The 21,851-nt window shown below is 35.6% G+C and overlaps 2 long non-coding RNA genes across 2 annotated transcripts; both read right to left on the bottom strand.

The window, feature by feature from the left end:
• Nucleotides 1–1,206: 1,206 nt before the first annotated feature.
• Nucleotides 1,207–2,962, bottom strand: LOC133824799 (uncharacterized). The gene is made up of 3 exons (XR_009888572.1): nucleotides 2,780–2,962; nucleotides 2,094–2,155; nucleotides 1,207–1,377 (listed from the first exon to the last, which is right to left on the bottom strand). It is a non-coding gene; the product is annotated as an uncharacterized LOC133824799 (long non-coding RNA).
• A 9,926-nt stretch (nucleotides 2,963–12,888) lies between these two features.
• On the bottom strand, nucleotides 12,889–21,851 carry LOC133824801 (uncharacterized). Its single transcript, XR_009888573.1, has 5 exons — nucleotides 21,012–21,851; nucleotides 20,018–20,081; nucleotides 15,202–18,857; nucleotides 14,206–14,269; nucleotides 12,889–13,045 (listed from the first exon to the last, which is right to left on the bottom strand). It is a non-coding gene; the product is annotated as an uncharacterized LOC133824801 (long non-coding RNA).

Here is a 21,851-nt window from a genome sequence, read left to right on the forward strand (position 1 = left end):
TAAATAAAAATGTGAACCTAACGACACAAACAGGTTAGGTTTAAAAGATTATGGTTATACAAGAATAATTTTCATTAAAATAAATGCTTGGTACATGGGATCCCAAATCAGGGTTTAAATAACGTAATTACTAAATTTCCAAATCAAATAAATAATCAAGCCACTCTAATGGAAAAATTCACATTTTAGGTTTCCGTCCCTGTACAATCCCTCGACCGTGGCGGCCGAGCAGCTGGCAATGTACACCTCGCCCCCAGAGCTCTCCAACTCATGGTCAACTCATCTTACCCTTGCCTTTACCTGCACCACGTAGCACCGAGGCCCAGCAAGAAAACATAGTATCATAGCATAATCGGTATCAACTTCTAAATGGTTTACAGAGTATAAACAAATGATCTATAAGACATTAATCAATTACCCAGCAAGACATAGCATTCATTCAATCCAAGACATCAGTCAATAATCAATGATCTAATTCCAGATATTCAACATATCATACACAACATTTAACAATGGAATACAAGTTAAGCAACCACTAAGGTTAACGCCCGTAGGCTGTACCCTCTATTTAATACACTGTCTATGGCTCGCTTAGGCCAAGCCCAGTGTTATACCCACTTACTCCGGCCAGCTTAACCGAGCTTAGTGATTATTAAGTTGTCCTCAGCTACTAGTGGCCGAGTCACACCCTGTGCGCAAGTATTGATTTCGGCACCCTTAGGCCGATCATCACATGTCCCCATGGCATAATACCACCTCGTGACATTCATATAATTATAGGGAGCCATTAGTCCCAACATATTCACATGGTTTATCACAGTCATATAACAACGCATACAAATATAGGGAACACTTATGTAACGACCCAAATTCGCTAATAGGGCTTAAGGGCCTTGATTAGTGTGCCGGGAGGGCATAAATAGGATTAGAGTGGATATTGTTGACTTAAATGTGTGAATATGTGATTAATGTTGATTATATGATAGTTGATATTATGTGATAATATGAAATAAATATGTGATATATGTAAGAACTGTAACACCCTCACTTATTTTAGTTAAAAACCATATTTGAGGTGTTACGTTTTAAAACTATATCATAATTTATTTCTGCGGAAGTCTGGACATTTTTTTTTTTTTTTAAACTTGAAAACTTATTTCACCTTATTTACATTAAACATAAAGTGTGTCTCAAACATATTATACATAAGTATTAAATAACCCAATTTATTTTCAAAACATAACTTCACACTTTATTACAAACATCTCACTGATAACTGAAATAACCCACAAAAAGGTCGATGTGTTCATATGTACAAATCAGGGTCAGGACCATGCTTCAGTTCTCCTCATATCATTCACATACTTCTTTCTCTACCTGCAACACAAGACAACTGTGAGCCTAAAGCTCAGTAAGCAAAGTAATGCATGCAATGCTAATGATTACCCAATATCAATGGACATATACAACTTCTTTTTAAATTTTGGGCCCCTTAATATTGTGCACACTGTTTGAATTGGTCAATGCCTGCAGGGCTTGTTACACATATAATACAAAATCCCATGGGTTCTCCTCCGGCTAGCCTTCACCACAGTAGGGCACATTAAAAACCTTATTCCATCGTTGCCCCGTCAGGCTCAAGAGTTAAGGCGGCCACACACTGTGGTGTCAATACATATAACAATAACTCATATGGAGGAGAATAAAAACGGAAATATGGCAAACAATATAATTGGTTCACTAAACCTAGCCCAAATTATTGGGCAGCCACTATAAGCCTACTATAGGCATCCGTTTACACTTATTAACACTTTCATTTGCCTTTTCAAAACAGTGGCACTGAACTTAAACTTCTTATTACAACTTTCTTTTATGTTGCACAAAACTTGCAAAGGCATTATATAATTAATCATCATAATATCATGCATGGTCTTATATCATATAATAATTTACCATATCACTATTATGCCATGCATACAAATTTATGATGAAGTGTCACTGTATGTTAATACCACTTACTCACAAAATATTCATATAATGCATACTTTCACATAACACATAATTCTTGTGTTGCAGTTGAGTACTTTACTTACCTTTTGTCCACAATATATTTCACCGTGTAACAAGTGATGTCTTAGGTATTGATGTGCTTATCCTGACAATAGCATGGATTTCTCATCATAATGATGGCAGTAATACATTGAACTCTCATTTAAAAAATACCCATAAGACTTCATATCAAATTTCATACCCAAAACATGCCTAAAATGCCTTAAACCACCTAGATTGAGCATTAGATTTATCTTAGACATTTGGGGAAATTTTGACAGAGTTTCCCCTTAATTTTAGCTATCCTCAAATATCAAAATACACCAATAATCAACATCAATTAACCTGCCATAACCATATATCCCAAATACCAACATGATTCATCATAAAGTTATCATATACCGATTTTGATAAAATTCTTATCTCCTAGATCATCACCCAAATTAAATGAGTCTCCACATATATTCAAACATTTATAAACATATATACTCTCTTATAAACTCAATCAAATAACCAAAAATCATCTTGTACTCCAAGAACCCCAAAAACCTCATAAAACACAAAATTTCACTTACCGAGCAACTTTTCGGCGAAAACAATCTCTTCAAGCTTTTCTAAACCTCAAACCACTTGGAAACCCCAAGAAATATCTTAAAAATGATAAAACACCATATATAAGTTCTCAGAAAAATTAAAAAACATAGTTTAACTTCCAAGTACAAGAACTTACCATAAAAAGGCTAGAACTAAGCTTAATCTACTTCTTTGGCTTTGCTTTCACTTGGATCTCCTTAGAATTTCTTCAAACCAGCCAAGAAATGGTTTTTGGTTTTCTTTTCTCTCTGTTTTTCAGAATAATGGTCGTGCAAAGTGATAAGGTTTGATGAAAATTCCTTATTTTCAATGATTTAGCCTTATTGTCAAAAGTTGACACCTTTCATCTCATCATTTCACCTTTTGACTTATGAAAACCTTATCACTTCAATAATTTCGACTTAATCATCTGCTAGGCCTATTATCCTTATGTGTAAAACACTCACACCAAACCTTAGGTCCATATGACTTCATACCCAATAGTTATGCTTACCCGATCGAGCGTAGCGCACTTATGCTAAGCTCGTTTTGACTTTGCATCCATACCACTGATTATGTATACCTCCCATCAAGAATTGATCTAATGGTTCTAAAACCATTTTTACATCATCAATGAGACCTTAATCCTACCTCGATTACATTTGGTAAATCCATAAATACTCAATTTTACACCGAAATACTAGTAATCGACATTGTACTATTTTCCACTACTTAACCTATTTTGCCTTCTATATCTCACTTTCAACACTTAATTCCATGCCTTGTCCATATTTTTCATACTTTCTTATATCTTGAGCACATCAAACACCCATAAAAGACAACTCAAATGCCACAAGGTTAATAATATTGAGCATACATATAGACATCACATACACAACTTTTATACTTATACATGAAAACACTTATAAGAATATGCATATGCTCAAATTATACATATTGTATGATATGTAATGCAATGCAATCATGTGATTATTGGCTATATATATCAAAATAATGTGGGTGCTACAATCCTCTACACCTTATAAAAATTTCGTCCTCGAAATTTCTCTTACCCAAATATCTCTGGGTATTTAGATCTCATTTCATCTTCCCGTTCCCATGTCATTTCCTCAATGTTTGAACTTCTCCACAAGACCTTAACCAGTGAAATCTTCTTATTTCTCAACTCTTTCTCTTTTCTGTCAAGAATTTTCACTGGTTTTTCTTCATATGTTAGGTCTTGTTCAACTTCTATTGGCTCGTAGTTTAGCACATGTGAAGGATCTGGCACGTATTTTCTCAATAATGAGACATGAAAAACATCGTGGACATTTGACAGTGATGGCGGTAATGCCAGTCTATAGGCTACCTTTCCCACCTTTTCCAATACTTCAAAAGGTCCAATAAATCTTGGGCTTAATTTCCCTTTCTTTCCAAACCTCATTGCTCCTTTCATAGGGGCAATTTTCAGAAATACCTTGTCCCCAATGTTGAACTCCACATCTCTTCGCTTTCGATCAGCGTAACTCTTTTGCCTACTCTGAGCAGTTAACATTCTTTTTCTTATCTTCTCCACTGCTTCAGTTGTCCTTCTGACCAGATCTGGACCAAGATACTTTCTTTCTCCCATTTCATCCCAATGAATTGGTGATCTGCATTTTCTGCCATATAACATTTCATACGGTGCTACACCAAGCGTTGCATGAAAGCTATTGTTATAAGAAAACTCTATCAGACACAAATACTTCTCCCATGATCCTTGAAAATCTAGGACACAAGCTCGAAGCATATCTTCAAGAGTTTGAATGGTCCTTTCAGATTGTCCATCAGATTGGGGGTGATATGCCGTAGTAAACTTCAATTTTGTGCCCAATGCGCTCTGCAAACTTTCCCAAAACAATGAAGTAAATCGAGCATCCCGGTCTGAAATTATAGATACTGGCACTCCATGAAGTCTAACAATCTCTTGAACATATAATTCAGCCCACTGATCCATAGTATAAGTCATGCGTACTGGAAGAAAGTGTGCTGATTTGGTATATCGGTCTACTATAACCCAGATAGCATCATGTTGTTTAGAAGTCTTTGGCAATCCAACTACAAAATCCATAGTAATCTCTTCCCATTTCCACTCTGGTATCCGTATTGGTTGTAGTAAACCAGCAGGTTTCTGATGTTCAGCTTTCACTTGTTGACAGGTTAAACACTTGGCTACAAACTCGACCACATCCTTTCTCATGTTGGGCCACCAGTAGTGTCTTTTCAAGTCATTAAACATCTTGGTCGTCCCCGGATGTACTGAATACAAGGTATTGTGAGCTTCGGTAAGGATTTCTCTCTTCAACTCCTCATTATTAGGGACACAAACTCTTTCCTTGAACTTTAGCATCCCATTACATGACACACTAAACTCATTGACCTTCCCACTTTCCAATTCACCTTTTTGTTCCACCAAGTAAGGATCCTCACATTGACCTTGTTTGATTCTCTCTAACAAGGTAGACTGAATAGTCATCACTGATAATCTTCCTGTGATCACCTCAATCTCCGCTCTGCACATGTCCTCCTGAAGTGGTCTTGTCAGTTTCCTCAAAAATGACACATTACCATGAGACTTTCTACTCAGTGCGTCTGCAACTACATTTGCTTTTCCAGGATGATAAAGTATTTGACAGTCATAATCCTTCACTAGCTCCAACCATCTCCTTTGTCTCATATTTAATTCCTTCTGAGTGAAGAAATACTTGAGACTTTTATGATCGGTATATATTTCGCACTTCTCACCATACAGATAATGTCTCCAAATCTTTAGTGCAAAAACAACTGCTGCCAACTCCAGATCATGTGTTGGATACTTCTGTTCATAGTCCTTCAATTGTCTAGAAGCATAAGCTATGACTTTGCCATTCTGCATCAACACACACCCTAAACCTTGCTTTGAAGCGTCACTATAAATCACAAGTCCTCCTGATTCAGATGGAATAGTAAGTACTGGAGCAGAAACCAATCTTTGCTTCAAATCTTGAAAACTTTTCTCACAAGCTTCAGTCCATTCAAACTTATGATTCTTCCTCGTGAGTTGTGTCAATGGCATTGCTATCTTGGAAAATCCTTCAACAAATCTTCGGTAATAGCCTGCTAATCCCAGAAAACTCCTTACTTCTGAAACATTTGTTGGTCTATTCCACTTACTAACAGCTTCAATCTTTGATGGATCCACCGCAATACCATCTTTTGAGACTATATGGCCCAAAAATGCCACCTTCTCTAGCCAAAATTCACATTTCTTAAATTTGGCATAGAGTTGTTTTTCTTTTAATTTCTCCAACGTCAACCTCAAATGTTCCTCATGTTCTTCTTGGGATCGAGAATACACCAAGATATCATCAATAAACACTATTACAAACTTATCAAGGTAGTCCTTAAACACCCTGTTCATCAAGTCCATGAATGCAGCTGGAGCATTAGTTAATCCAAATGGCATCACAAGGAACTCATAATGGCCATACCGAGTTCGAAATGCGGTCTTTGGTACATCCTCTTCTCTAATCTTTAATTGATGATACCCAGATCTCAAATCAATCTTTGAAAACACTCCTCTTCCTTGTAATTGATCAAAAAGATCATCAATTCTAGGAAGTGGATACTTATTCTTGATTGTCAACTTGTTCAATTCTCTATAATCAATACACATTCGCATCGTCCCATCCTTTTTCTTCACAAATAGCACCGGAGCTCCCCATGGTGAAAAACTAGGCCTGATAAACTTTTTATCCAGGAGTTCTTGCAACTGTATCTTTAATTCCTTTAGTTCTGCTGGTGCCATTCTATAAGGTGCCTTGGACACAGGGGCTGTACCAGGAAGTAGCTCAATCACAAATTCAATTTCTCTGTCTGGAGGCAATCCCGGTAAATCTTCTGGAAATACTTCTAAGAAATCTCTAACTACCGGTACATCTTCCGGTTTTAACTTTTGCTCCTTATACGTGTCAACCACACTGGCGAGATAACCCACACATCCACTTTCCAACAGTCGCCTGGCCTTCATAGCAGAAATTAATGGAATGCAACCTTTCGATGTCGCTCCAGTAAACATAAACTCATCTTCCTCCGAAGGCTTAAATATCACTGTTTTCCTTCTACAATCAATAGTGGCATTATACTTTGAAAGCCAATCCATACCCAAAATCACCTCATAATCGGCCATCTCTAACATTATTAGATCAGCATATAATTCCCTACCATCAATGCAAATAGGAACCCCCCTCAACCAATGAGTAGAATACAGAATCTCTCCAGATGGTAACATTGTACTAAAAACTTCTGACAATTTTTCACACGATCCACCCAACCTTTTTACATATGTCAATGATGCAAATGAATGCGTGGCACCTGAATCTATTAATGCATGAGTGAGAATACCAGATGCAAAAATATCACCTGACACAACAGAGTTGTTGGTATCAGCATCAGCCTGAGTAATCGTGAACACCCTAGCATTTGTCCTCTGAGGTTCATCCTTCATTTGTTGGTTCTTCATCAATGGACAATCTTTGATAAAATGATCCCCCTTGCCACATTTGAAGCAGCTCTTAGTTAGAAGCCTGCACTCCCCGAAATGATTCTTTCCACAAGTTTGACATCGTGGCATTTGTTGGAATCCAGGTTGCCTGTTTTGCTGACCTCCTTTAAATTTCTTATTCTGTCCTTGTCTAAATTGGAAATTCTGGGCCCCTCTTTTGTTGTCATTGTGAAAGCGGCTTTGTTCTTTGTTGAATGGAGTGTCTCTACGAGGCGTGCTAGTAGCAGCTTTAGCTTTTGTTATTTTTTCTTCTCTATGTTCAGCTCTCAAAGCTTTCTCCACAGCCTGAGCATAAGAAAGAGGCCCTGTACGTCCCATATCTACATCTCTAGCCAATTCTGGTTGTAGACCCTCCAGGAAGCGATTCACTCTACTAGTTTCAGTGTTAACCAAGTCTGGTGCAAACTTGGCTAACCGGTCAAATGTCCTGGCGTACTCAGCCACTGATAGATTCCCCTGTTGCAATCTAGTGAACTCACTTACTTTGGCAGTCAACACAGCTTCATTATAAAACTTCTCATTGAAGACCAGTTCAAATTCTGCCCAAGTCATCTGATTCACTTCTCTAGTCTGCTTAACCACTTCCCACCAGATCTTAGCATCCTTTTTAAGTGTATGTGCAGCACAAGAAACTTTTTCCCTGTCACTTAGTTGCATGAACTCAAAGATGTCTTCTAAAGAACTCTTCCAGTCTTGTGCGTCAAGTGGGTCAGTGCTACCTTCAAATACTGGTGGGCGTTGTTTTCGGAACCGTTCATATAATGGTTCCATGGGGTGCACTGCAGGTGGAGCTTGTGGAGGTGTTGGAGTTTCAATAGGTGGTGTTGGTGCTTGCCTTTGTCGTTGTTCTGCTAACAACTTCTCAATTTGTTCAGCCTGTCTATTCACCACCGCTCGAAGTTGAGCCATTTCTTGTTCATATTTATTGCTGCAAGAGCCTTCAGTAGCCCCCATACCATGTTCATGATCCATCTGTGTTATTATATATCTTTTAAGACAAAATGTCCATAACTTATGTCATTTAGCCAATAAAGCACATGATGCATGCAACCAGCACATAATAAATGCACACATAAAACTTACAGATGAACTGAGCATTATCCTTTCCTCAATGTGTACATATGAACGGTCTACAAGAACATTTTAACCATGGCGCTCTGATACCAACTTGTAACACCCTCACTTATTTTAGTTAAAAACCATATTTGAGGTGTTACGTTTTAAAACTATATCATAATTTATTTCTGCGGAAGTCTGGACATTTTTTTTTTTTTTTAAACTTGAAAACTTATTTCACCTTATTTACATTAAACATAAAGTGTGTCTCAAACATATTATACATAAGTATTAAATAACCCAATTTATTTTCAAAACATAACTTCACACTTTATTACAAACATCTCACTGATAACTGAAATAACCCACAAAAAGGTCGATGTGTTCATATGTACAAATCAGGGTCAGGACCATGCTTCAGTTCTCCTCATATCATTCACATACTTCTTTCTCTACCTGCAACACAAGACAACTGTGAGCCTAAAGCTCAGTAAGCAAAGTAATGCATGCAATGCTAATGATTACCCAATATCAATGGACATATACAACTTCTTTTTAAATTTTGGGCCCCTTAATATTGTGCACACTGTTTGAATTGGTCAATGCCTGCAGGGCTTGTTACACATATAATACAAAATCCCATGGGTTCTCCTCCGGCTAGCCTTCACCACAGTAGGGCACATTAAAAACCTTATTCCATCGTTGCCCCGTCAGGCTCAAGAGTTAAGGCGGCCACACACTGTGGTGTCAATACATATAACAATAACTCATATGGAGGAGAATAAAAACGGAAATATGGCAAACAATATAATTGGTTCACTAAACCTAGCCCAAATTATTGGGCAGCCACTATAAGCCTACTATAGGCATCCGTTTACACTTATTAACACTTTCATTTGCCTTTTCAAAACAGTGGCACTGAACTTAAACTTCTTATTACAACTTTCTTTTATGTTGCACAAAACTTGCAAAGGCATTATATAATTAATCATCATAATATCATGCATGGTCTTATATCATATAATAATTTACCATATCACTATTATGCCATGCATACAAATTTATGATGAAGTGTCACTGTATGTTAATACCACTTACTCACAAAATATTCATATAATGCATACTTTCACATAACACATAATTCTTGTGTTGCAGTTGAGTACTTTACTTACCTTTTGTCCACAATATATTTCACCGTGTAACAAGTGATGTCTTAGGTATTGATGTGCTTATCCTGACAATAGCATGGATTTCTCATCATAATGATGGCAGTAATACATTGAACTCTCATTTAAAAAATACCCATAAGACTTCATATCAAATTTCATACCCAAAACATGCCTAAAATGCCTTAAACCACCTAGATTGAGCATTAGATTTATCTTAGACATTTGGGGAAATTTTGACAGAGTTTCCCCTTAATTTTAGCTATCCTCAAATATCAAAATACACCAATAATCAACATCAATTAACCTGCCATAACCATATATCCCAAATACCAACATGATTCATCATAAAGTTATCATATACCGATTTTGATAAAATTCTTATCTCCTAGATCATCACCCAAATTAAATGAGTCTCCACATATATTCAAACATTTATAAACATATATACTCTCTTATAAACTCAATCAAATAACCAAAAATCATCTTGTACTCCAAGAACCCCAAAAACCTCATAAAACACAAAATTTCACTTACCGAGCAACTTTTCGGCGAAAACAATCTCTTCAAGCTTTTCTAAACCTCAAACCACTTGGAAACCCCAAGAAATATCTTAAAAATGATAAAACACCATATATAAGTTCTCAGAAAAATTAAAAAACATAGTTTAACTTCCAAGTACAAGAACTTACCATAAAAAGGCTAGAACTAAGCTTAATCTACTTCTTTGGCTTTGCTTTCACTTGGATCTCCTTAGAATTTCTTCAAACCAGCCAAGAAATGGTTTTTGGTTTTCTTTTCTCTCTGTTTTTCAGAATAATGGTCGTGCAAAGTGATAAGGTTTGATGAAAATTCCTTATTTTCAATGATTTAGCCTTATTGTCAAAAGTTGACACCTTTCATCTCATCATTTCACCTTTTGACTTATGAAAACCTTATCACTTCAATAATTTCGACTTAATCATCTGCTAGGCCTATTATCCTTATGTGTAAAACACTCACACCAAACCTTAGGTCCATATGACTTCATACCCAATAGTTATGCTTACCCGATCGAGCGTAGCGCACTTATGCTAAGCTCGTTTTGACTTTGCATCCATACCACTGATTATGTATACCTCCCATCAAGAATTGATCTAATGGTTCTAAAACCATTTTTACATCATCAATGAGACCTTAATCCTACCTCGATTACATTTGGTAAATCCATAAATACTCAATTTTACACCGAAATACTAGTAATCGACATTGTACTATTTTCCACTACTTAACCTATTTTGCCTTCTATATCTCACTTTCAACACTTAATTCCATGCCTTGTCCATATTTTTCATACTTTCTTATATCTTGAGCACATCAAACACCCATAAAAGACAACTCAAATGCCACAAGGTTAATAATATTGAGCATACATATAGACATCACATACACAACTTTTATACTTATACATGAAAACACTTATAAGAATATGCATATGCTCAAATTATACATATTGTATGATATGTAATGCAATGCAATCATGTGATTATTGGCTATATATATCAAAATAATGTGGGTGCTACAAGAACCACATTATTATGTGGGCAAGTTCGCAGAGCACGACTCAAGACGATCCTAGGGTCAGATAGCGGGAAAAGTCACAACGGGACTTGAGATATGACTTTGGATAAGTCAGGGGTATTTTGGGTATCAGGTAGCGATTTGGACTATCGGCTCATGAAAATAAATATATGGAGATATATTTGAGGTTAGGATGTCTAGGCGGGAATATTGGGGGATTTTACCGTTTTGGCCTCGGGGACGGTTCCGGCACCCCGAGCCTTGGGATTGACTTAAGGAAACTTTTAGAAGAAAAGATAAACCGACCAAAACTCTCTACCTCAGTTCTCTCTCACTCTCAAGGAAAACAAAGGGAAGGAAAACACTGAAATTCTAAGGGAAAATCAGCTGAAGCTTGGAGGATTGAGGGATTAATCTAGAGGCTTAGCTCAGGAACCAATCAAGACTAAGGTAAGGGTTAATCCATGTGTTTTCCAGAAGTTTAATCTTGTGTACCAACTGGTTATTGAGATGCTGTCCAATTACTGATTAGGGTGGAAATTGAGCTGGGAATTTTGGGAATCAGCTAGACTTTGGATAGAGGGAAGATTCTGTTAACAAGGTAAGCTCTTCTTCATGAATTAGAGGTTTGAATTTGAGTTCTTGACTGGTTGTAACAGGGTGTTTGTGTTCATAGAGTCTCAAGGATTGGAGGTGAATCTTCTATGGTTTATTGAGTTGAATTTCTGTTGAAATTGTGTAGCATGAGTTGGGGATACGTTGGGTGTTGGAGTAGGAAGCTTAGGGGTGGTTTTGGTTGAGGTTTTGGGCTTTAAAATGATGGGTTTTCTGGGCACGAAGGGTAGGGTCGCGGCTCTGTTCTAGAGCGCTGCGGTCCTAGGATGAAAAAGGGCCATGGAGGCTCGGCCATGGGAGGGCGCCGCGGCGCGTGTTTTGTTTGAGATGGCAATGGTTCTGTTTTGAGGCTAGGGCCGCAGCTAAGCTTCAAGGGTCGCAGCCCTTGGTTGCACACATGAACTTTTGAGGGTTTTAGGCACGGGAAAGAGGTCTAGTGTGCTCGGGATTGATTTCACCACCGTGCTTGGTGGAATTTGGAGTCCCGAGAGTTATTTTGGTAATCGGAAACCTATATTCGAGTATTGATGGCACTCTATACTTTGGTTGTGACTAGGTGATAAAGGCTTGGGCTCGGGAACAGATTGTGCTTGAGGGGCGTGGCTCGTAATCAATAACCCTACAGACTAAAGGTAAGAAAACTGCACCTGGTTGAATATATGTGACGGGACTAAGGGCTCCCTATTGTAAACACTTGAAAAGATGGTATCAAGCCATGCAAGCCATTTAGTGAACCAACGGCCTAAGGGTGCCAAGGGTTTCACTAGCGCACAGGGCGCGGCTCGGCCACTGGTAGCCGAGGACAGCTTATTATGCACTGAGCTCGGTTTAAGTGGGCCGGAGTCATTGGGTTCAACAGAGGGTGCGGCCTAAGTCGTCGGTCCTGAATATTTTGTGATATGAGTGTAATATGTGATTGATTGTATCTTGAATCTGAATGTACGTGCTGAATATCTGTTGTGAATTATCTGATGGGAATACATGCTTGATGAATTAACTGTCTGTTATCATTGATTGAGTTGTATAAGATGTTTTCTTGCTGGGCCTTGGCTCACGGGTGCTATGTGGTGCAGGTAAAGGCAAGGGCAAGTTAGACCAACCTTGATTGGAGAGCTCATCGAGCAGAATGTACATAGCCAGTTACCCGGCCGCCACGGTTGAGGTTTAGGCAGGGACGCGATGTAACGTCCCTAAGGTAGGGTACATCTGCCACATACTCGTAATTCTAGGGTTTACGAGTATGTAAGGCACTTGACCAAAAGAATTAAATAAAATGATACGAAGAAATACAGAAAAATTTAAAACTTTTATATAAACTTATTAGAAGAAATTATTACACGTATGAATACTTTAAATTTAAGGCAGCCATATGAAAACTCTAAAACCATTATTGCATTGCTACTGAGTCCGTGCTCCACAAGTTGCTCAACAGCTAAAGCCACACCTGGAAAAATGTTGGAAAATAACATAATGAGCTAACGCTCAGTAAGCAAATCTCATGCATACACATACACATGAATGTCGTGAGTTTGTAGTGCACATATACTAATATGCTGACTTATATACTTATGCATTTCATTTATTGCTCATGCACTTTCAAACTTTACTTTTATGCTCTTTCTTTTAGTTTCACATTTTTATGGGCCCAATATCACTTGTGCACACTGTTTGATTCAGCCAATGCCTGCAGGGCTTGTTACACATATCATATAGAATCCCATGGGTTCTCCTCCGGCTAGCCATCATCTCAGCTAGGCTCATCATAACACTCATTTCATCGTTGCCATAGCTGCCATACTTATTACACATATGGAGGAGAAAGACGGAAACATGGCAAACATATCTGAATGGTCAACTCTGACCTAGCCCACACTAGTGGGCAGCCACTATAAGTCTTATAGACTTCCGTCTTCTTTACTGAACTTACTTGATTGCTTCATCAAAACAGTGGCACCCTTTTTAAACATCTTATTATCACTTTGCTTAAGCCTTGTGTCATTAAAATGTTTAACTTTACATAAGACTTTTCAAGACATTTCATAACTTTTCTCATATTCATATGCATGGTCTTATATCACATAATAATGTATCACATAACTGTACATGCCATGCATACATGCTGATGCTGAAATGCCAATGTTCGTGTTCATGACTCATGTTGATGGTATTCAATCAAGGCATTGTATCACATCTCATATAACTCAAAACATCTTTAGTCATAATACATGAAGCTTTGGGTTGGTGGCGTTGTTATACCTTAACGTAGAGCTATGGCTCAGGTCTAAGGTTTCCAGCCTAAAAACTTAAACGCTTCATATATCATAACATATAACAAATCATGAACATAGAGTAATCCACATATCCATCAACATAAGAACACATACTTGCACATAATTCATATCATTCTTAACCAAGTAAGACATCTTTCACATATCACAGAATTCATCAATTACATATCACACAACACCCTTATGGTGTTCATATAACCATTTTTCACATACTTATCATATGCATCATCATCATACCATACTTAACTCATCAGATGTACACAATCAATGTAGTCATGCATCTTACACTTAAGCACAAAATGTGAGATTTACTTACCTTAGGTCCTTAGCTTATTTTAAAATTCCTCACCAAGAGTCAATCAATCAAATCCATACAAATCCTATTCAAGGCACATCATTTATTAAATTCTATCAAAATCATAAATATACACTATTGATAGTGTATATTAATAATACCAGAAACTATATAAATGATAATAATAAATTATTATCAACGTAATGCAAATAACTCTTCATATAAAACCATGCTTTAAACCTTGCTCATAAGATAATGTACCCTTATGATAATAATAATAATAATCCCAACAAAAATAATAATTATCGTCTATAATTAAACTTATTTCGATATTAATAACAAAATACTTCAATAGCAATACGTATATGGATGTATATATTCAAATAGTCATTTTATAAAAGAAATCATATTTTTAACATAAAGTTGTAATAATCAATATAATGATAATAATATAAATATAAATATTTATATTATTATTAATTAGTCATAATATCAATTCCAGTGATATAATAAATATACTTTCTCCAAACTTCACTGGTCTTACAAATATCAATAACTGTAAGAAACTAATATTTGATATTATTTTAATATTCAAATATTAATATACAATAATAATGGTTAGATAATAGGTTTACTATAAATCATACTTTTCATATATATATATATATATATATGAATCTGTATTCTTGATTTACTTAACAAAATAATAACAATAATAATTAAAATTACTTAATCATAATAATTTCCATATTAATATAAAATCAATTAAATATGTATTTTTATACTTTATTTAATATCTAATATTTTCTAGAAAATTAGACAGCACAACGGCTATAAAGTGGACAATTCCAAAATCAAAACCTGTATAAAAAATATATATAATCCCAGACAGCCAGTAAATTACAGAAAATATTCCACATATCAATAATATATAATTATATACTATAAATACACATAATAACAATTACTCTAATCAATCACAATTAAATCACAATATATAGGTTAAAGAAATTATACCAAAATGATCGGGTTCCACAATAAGTCAAACGATGATTTTCTGAGACTCAAAACGTACTTCGGAACCTCGAACACTAAGTTTCGACCGTCGATCTACGGTGGATCGCGGTGGCTCGTGGTGGGCCCACCACCCAACTATGGTAGATGTAGGAACAAGTTATTGGGTTTTGAAGCCCACAACACGAGGAGCACGATGGTGGTGACGGATCGGCAAACGGATGCCCGAGGTGGCCGAATCGCAACTTTGAAGTCGCGGGGTGGCCGAACTTAAATCGAGTGGTTGAGGCGTTTAATCGGCGAGTGAGCTCTAGATTCCCGCGTTGGTCGATAGTTCGGAGGCCTCTGAATCCAACGGTCCGGCGCGTGGCTAAAAATGGTGGCCGGAAAGTACTCCTGCGTCGTCGGCAACAGTAATACGCAGAGGAGAGAGAGAGAGAGAGAGAGAGAGAGAGTTTCTGAGGAGAGAGAGAGAGAGGGTTTCTGAGGAGAGAGAGAGAGGGGCTCGGGTAAAATGAAAGGCTGAAGCCTTTTATTTTATTTTATTTATTTATTTTTTTTTTATTTATTTTTAAAAATTACACTTGGACCCAAAATACTAAAATTCTTTTCAAATAAGCCCTTTAGCCAAACTTTCTTAATTTTATAAAAATCCCCAATTAAAATTATTTGACATTTGGGTCCAATACTTGACTACTCAAGTTTCTCTTTCTTTAATCTCATTAAAAACATAAAATCATATTTTAAACACTATTTTTCCATTACTATTTCTTAAATTTGTAAAGTTGTACATTTTATGTATTAAAACTTTGATTTATAATAAATAAATGTATTATGAAAATGTTGGATATTACAATCCTTCCCCCGTTAAAATAATTTCGTCCTCGAAATTTCAAACTAAAATTTGATAATCGGAGACAATAACTACCATTACAAATAAACAGAACAACATTTCACAGCATAAGATTTTATACACAACACTTACTTTCACCCCGAAAACAAAACTTATTCCTGACTTCTTGTAATCCTTATCATATATAAAAAGGCGAGGATGTGTAAACACCTCACATGAGGACTACAATATAGATAGAAAGGAAATAAGCTATAACAATAGTATAAATTACAATGAATGTATACGAAAATACAAACGAATCCTCATCATCCATACTTTTGAACACAAACCACATAACGTAAGAAGAGAAAATGACCATCATCATGAAAACATCCTTGATCTTCATGTCTTACAGTCAATTTTTTTTTTTTTTTTTTTTTTTTTTTAAGCAGATGCAATTGACTGGTTATACCTTGATAATAGATGCTAAATTGAGCAACAAGTTTGTTCAATAGAAAGTTTTTCGACATAAAAAAATTGGATAACTAGAAAACAATTATATAGCCGATGAAGATTATTCTTTAAAACCAAGTCTCTGTGAAACCCTTTCGTTGTCAAAACCGACTTCTTGCCCTGAATGAGAAATAGTGAGATAGGCCATTCATTAGGTACCAGTTCAGAAAAGCCTGACTCTCATTCTTTCTCTAAGAAAACATTTAAAAATCAAAATTGTTTCCAAATGTATAAAATAATAAAGGGCATATTGATACTATGCTAGAATGCAAATAACCGTGGCCACTCGGAAATTCACACACTTAGCTTAGTATCCCTTCATTGAATAAAACATGGGATAAGTCTTGACTGACCAATCCACCACTTCATCTACGAAAACGAATAATTCTCACATGTCTAATAAGTTAGACATGTCTCATTTCAACACCTATACCAATAATACTCAGTCATCACTTCACACAAGTAATACATTATCTTACTTTCGGGATAAAACAGCTAATATACTATAATTTAATCGCCGAAAGTAATTCACACTACATAGTAATTCAGTAAATAACATTTATCACCTCGATTCATTCAACAATTTACAAATTGTTTCCATGTTCAAATCAGGATCGCAAAATCAATAGAAGTGATTTCCATGTCGACAACATCTAATAAGTTTGACTTTCATCATCAGAGAGGATAGCGTAACACATTGAACAAGATAAAATCTGTGATATCTATCTTGAAAACAAACAAATTCAAGGATCCAATGACCCAACAGTTCAACACATTTTTCTATAAATAAAATTCATCACATACACACTAAAACACAATCAATCTCAAGCTTTTGAAAACCAAATCATTATTACTTCCGTCCATTACTCAAGCTAAGCAACCTATGGCATCCTCATCATCTCAGCTGAACTTAGACCTAACTTTAGCTTTACCTGAGCCAAATCTTCCCACTATCGAATCTTCACCACAAATTTCTGCACCCCTACCACAGCTAATGGTGTATCCTACGGTACACATCCCAGAACGAAATACTCAATTTCCCAGAGTTTGGCTTCCCAAATTTTATTCTGATACTGGCCTTGTCACGGTGGAGGATTCAGCTATGCTCGATAAAAAGGTGGCCATTAGTATAGGTCAAAGCATACTCACCCCTAAAGACCAAATAATTTTATCCCATAGGTCAGACCTACAAGCTGTAAAAGATTCCTTAGTTCTTACCACTCAGGCGGCAGCATCGGTCTCAAACCTAGGCCAACGGGTTCTTGCAAGAGAACAAGAGGTTGACCACTTGAAAAGGTATATAGAAACACAAAAACAAGAGATGATAACCATTAGAAATGCCAACAAGGCATTGACTCGAGAGAAGGAGAAGTTGGCTAAGGAGAATGGAACTTTAACTACACTTCTTGCTAACTACTCAGTCGATATGAAGGAAAAATTTCAGACACTGCAAACTACTGGGGAGACCCTTAGAGTTGAACAACAAAAGTTGATTGACGAGGTAGAACGTGTCCAAAACCCCAATCCTTAATGTATTATGTATTTTTTTTTTTTTTTTTCTATATATTACTACTGTTTCACTAAAGTCTCTTATTGTGTGTGCTCTCAGCAACAACCTAAAACTCTGCTCTCCAAAACACTAACCTGACATATTAACCCTTAACACACTAACTGAACTGATAGATCACTTTCAAAGCTTGAAAATATCAATTAACAATCCAAACATCGACATCGATAAATCATCAATTATTTATCACATCAATAATAAAGGCATGCATTCAGATAAATAACAAACTTCAATTTCTCTACCGTGCATGAGAATATTCATTTAATCCAAACTCATACTTATATCATGGAAACTCAAACACACAATGAGTTTCTAATACAATTATACAACATCATTAACATACATTAACTAAAATATGGATAAATTATACTAACCATTAACGTGTGGCTTGTCTTGTGGCGGAACTCAGTAGCATTTCAGATCCCAAAATCTAATAACATAACGAGTATACGACATCTACAAACTCAAAGCTCTGATACCATTTGTAACGTCCCTAAGGTAGGGTACATCTGCCACATACTCGTAATTCTAGGGTTTACGAGTATGTAAGGCACTTGACCAAAAGAATTAAATAAAATGATACGAAGAAATACAGAAAAATTTAAAACTTTTATATAAACTTATTAGAAGAAATTATTACACGTATGAATACTTTAAATTTAAGGCAGCCATATGAAAACTCTAAAACCATTATTGCATTGCTACTGAGTCCGTGCTCCACAAGTTGCTCAACAGCTAAAGCCACACCTGGAAAAATGTTGGAAAATAACATAATGAGCTAACGCTCAGTAAGCAAATCTCATGCATACACATACACATGAATGTCGTGAGTTTGTAGTGCACATATACTAATATGCTGACTTATATACTTATGCATTTCATTTATTGCTCATGCACTTTCAAACTTTACTTTTATGCTCTTTCTTTTAGTTTCACATTTTTATGGGCCCAATATCACTTGTGCACACTGTTTGATTCAGCCAATGCCTGCAGGGCTTGTTACACATATCATATAGAATCCCATGGGTTCTCCTCCGGCTAGCCATCATCTCAGCTAGGCTCATCATAACACTCATTTCATCGTTGCCATAGCTGCCATACTTATTACACATATGGAGGAGAAAGACGGAAACATGGCAAACATATCTGAATGGTCAACTCTGACCTAGCCCACACTAGTGGGCAGCCACTATAAGTCTTATAGACTTCCGTCTTCTTTACTGAACTTACTTGATTGCTTCATCAAAACAGTGGCACCCTTTTTAAACATCTTATTATCACTTTGCTTAAGCCTTGTGTCATTAAAATGTTTAACTTTACATAAGACTTTTCAAGACATTTCATAACTTTTCTCATATTCATATGCATGGTCTTATATCACATAATAATGTATCACATAACTGTACATGCCATGCATACATGCTGATGCTGAAATGCCAATGTTCGTGTTCATGACTCATGTTGATGGTATTCAATCAAGGCATTGTATCACATCTCATATAACTCAAAACATCTTTAGTCATAATACATGAAGCTTTGGGTTGGTGGCGTTGTTATACCTTAACGTAGAGCTATGGCTCAGGTCTAAGGTTTCCAGCCTAAAAACTTAAACGCTTCATATATCATAACATATAACAAATCATGAACATAGAGTAATCCACATATCCATCAACATAAGAACACATACTTGCACATAATTCATATCATTCTTAACCAAGTAAGACATCTTTCACATATCACAGAATTCATCAATTACATATCACACAACACCCTTATGGTGTTCATATAACCATTTTTCACATACTTATCATATGCATCATCATCATACCATACTTAACTCATCAGATGTACACAATCAATGTAGTCATGCATCTTACACTTAAGCACAAAATGTGAGATTTACTTACCTTAGGTCCTTAGCTTATTTTAAAATTCCTCACCAAGAGTCAATCAATCAAATCCATACAAATCCTATTCAAGGCACATCATTTATTAAATTCTATCAAAATCATAAATATACACTATTGATAGTGTATATTAATAATACCAGAAACTATATAAATGATAATAATAAATTATTATCAACGTAATGCAAATAACTCTTCATATAAAACCATGCTTTAAACCTTGCTCATAAGATAATGTACCCTTATGATAATAATAATAATAATCCCAACAAAAATAATAATTATCGTCTATAATTAAACTTATTTCGATATTAATAACAAAATACTTCAATAGCAATACGTATATGGATGTATATATTCAAATAGTCATTTTATAAAAGAAATCATATTTTTAACATAAAGTTGTAATAATCAATATAATGATAATAATATAAATATAAATATTTATATTATTATTAATTAGTCATAATATCAATTCCAGTGATATAATAAATATACTTTCTCCAAACTTCACTGGTCTTACAAATATCAATAACTGTAAGAAACTAATATTTGATATTATTTTAATATTCAAATATTAATATACAATAATAATGGTTAGATAATAGGTTTACTATAAATCATACTTTTCATATATATATATATATATATGAATCTGTATTCTTGATTTACTTAACAAAATAATAACAATAATAATTAAAATTACTTAATCATAATAATTTCCATATTAATATAAAATCAATTAAATATGTATTTTTATACTTTATTTAATATCTAATATTTTCTAGAAAATTAGACAGCACAACGGCTATAAAGTGGACAATTCCAAAATCAAAACCTGTATAAAAAATATATATAATCCCAGACAGCCAGTAAATTACAGAAAATATTCCACATATCAATAATATATAATTATATACTATAAATACACATAATAACAATTACTCTAATCAATCACAATTAAATCACAATATATAGGTTAAAGAAATTATACCAAAATGATCGGGTTCCACAATAAGTCAAACGATGATTTTCTGAGACTCAAAACGTACTTCGGAACCTCGAACACTAAGTTTCGACCGTCGATCTACGGTGGATCGCGGTGGCTCGTGGTGGGCCCACCACCCAACTATGGTAGATGTAGGAACAAGTTATTGGGTTTTGAAGCCCACAACACGAGGAGCACGATGGTGGTGACGGATCGGCAAACGGATGCCCGAGGTGGCCGAATCGCAACTTTGAAGTCGCGGGGTGGCCGAACTTAAATCGAGTGGTTGAGGCGTTTAATCGGCGAGTGAGCTCTAGATTCCCGCGTTGGTCGATAGTTCGGAGGCCTCTGAATCCAACGGTCCGGCGCGTGGCTAAAAATGGTGGCCGGAAAGTACTCCTGCGTCGTCGGCAACAGTAATACGCAGAGGAGAGAGAGAGAGAGAGAGAGAGAGAGAGTTTCTGAGGAGAGAGAGAGAGAGGGTTTCTGAGGAGAGAGAGAGAGGGGCTCGGGTAAAATGAAAGGCTGAAGCCTTTTATTTTATTTTATTTATTTATTTTTTTTTTATTTATTTTTAAAAATTACACTTGGACCCAAAATACTAAAATTCTTTTCAAATAAGCCCTTTAGCCAAACTTTCTTAATTTTATAAAAATCCCCAATTAAAATTATTTGACATTTGGGTCCAATACTTGACTACTCAAGTTTCTCTTTCTTTAATCTCATTAAAAACATAAAATCATATTTTAAACACTATTTTTCCATTACTATTTCTTAAATTTGTAAAGTTGTACATTTTATGTATTAAAACTTTGATTTATAATAAATAAATGTATTATGAAAATG

This window comes from Humulus lupulus, chromosome 3, assembly GCF_963169125.1.
Source record: "Humulus lupulus chromosome 3, drHumLupu1.1, whole genome shotgun sequence".
In the NCBI taxonomy this organism is placed as follows: Eukaryota; Viridiplantae; Streptophyta; class Magnoliopsida; order Rosales; family Cannabaceae; genus Humulus; species Humulus lupulus.